A 1,647-nucleotide genomic window follows, 5' to 3' on the forward strand; every position below is an offset into this window, starting at 1 on the left:
GCGAGCGACCTGGCTGTGTCGCTCTGAAGACGTCGCTCCCGGCTTGCTCAGAAACCATAGACGCGAGCGACCTTAGGGTGTCGCTCTAGGAGGTCGCTTCCGGCTTGTTCGGCGCTCTCAAATCGACACAACCCGAGCGACCTCTGGGTGTCGCTGTGGTGAGGTCGCTCTGGAGCTGGAGCGACTTCGCCTTGTCGCTCTAGGAGGTCGCTCCGAAACAAAAATGGCGAGCGACCTTGTGTTGTCGCTCTGGTAAGGTCGCTCTGAGAGGTAGGGCACTGCTCGTCCAATGATCACCTTTATCACCTCTTTTGAGCTCCAAACGCACCCAAATGTCTCCAAGAACTCCATGTGGTACTCCAATACCTAATAAAGACTCATGCATGCAAAAATGCAACCTAAACATGGCTAAATCCTAGTCTATATGATCAAAATGCACATGGGTGAATGGATAACACAATGGAAATATGCAAGATATCAAAGTTAAAAATATTATTTTAGGGATGAAAATAAAAATAGTGTTTAGACTTTTAAAAAACACACCTATATGTTATGGTGGAAAATACAGTTTTGATATTTGACGGAATCAGCACACTCTCTTATAATACTCTAGCTTCTCTACAATCATCATCAAGCATCCACACATTCAAATCAACCAACTCTCACATTCATTAAGCAATAAACATCAGGTGAATTCTTGCAAATGGTCAATTGGTCCAAATCGTTTGGTTGGGTAAGGGAATACTTTTTATTCAAGTGAGTCAAGAGGTTCAAGATACATGATCTTTAAGGTGGTTTACTCTCAAGACAAATAGCCTTGACATTGCATATAATATATCTAAGAAAGGGATCAACTCATGCATACAATGCTCAATCTCCATTGTTCTACCATTTTTCCCAAACATACAAGTTACACAATCATTTCCCAATGTCAAACCCAACTCACATCTCTCACCAAAAGATCCTAAGAACATTTTTCACATAAAACTCTTTCTCTTTGAAATCTAAAAGGGATTTTTTTTTTTTTGTCTTTCACAATTTAAAAACATTTCTTAGCTCCTAACAACTTTGCTAGCCCCCTTTTCTTTTTTTTTTCTCTTTTTTTTTTTTTTTTATTTTTATTTTTGGGGGCCAAGAGTCGATTTTTTATTTTTGGGGGCCAAGAGACTATTCACTTAAACACAAAGAGTCTATTCTTTTCCTACAAACTTTTCATGCTCCCAAATCATAATCACAACACTCACATTCCGAATATTGAGGGGTTAAGGCAAAGCCTTGGACAGACAATTGTTACACTCCTTTCCTCAAACCTCCATCACAGATGCAACCACAATGATCTCTCACATCAAAGTCTCGAGATCATTTCAATCAAAGCAAACCTTACAATAACACAAAACTAGTCTTCCTTTTAGCGAAGCTCTGTATACAAATTAAGAAGAAAAAAAACAAAAAGCTAACTCCGTTATAACTCAACACCCAGTTCCCTTTTTTTCAACTCCAGTCCCATCCTATCATTCTCAAGTTTCATCCTCTCATTCTCCATCCTCATTCTCTCTAGCTCTTGATCCCTTTTCTTACTAAACCTTGTTGGGGTCAAAATCAGTCACGACGGAATCAATGTCTTAAAGTCCGTGTTGAGGTCGAAAA

This window comes from Brassica oleracea, chromosome C8, assembly GCF_000695525.1.
Source record: "Brassica oleracea var. oleracea cultivar TO1000 chromosome C8, BOL, whole genome shotgun sequence".
In the NCBI taxonomy this organism is placed as follows: domain Eukaryota; kingdom Viridiplantae; phylum Streptophyta; class Magnoliopsida; order Brassicales; family Brassicaceae; genus Brassica; species Brassica oleracea.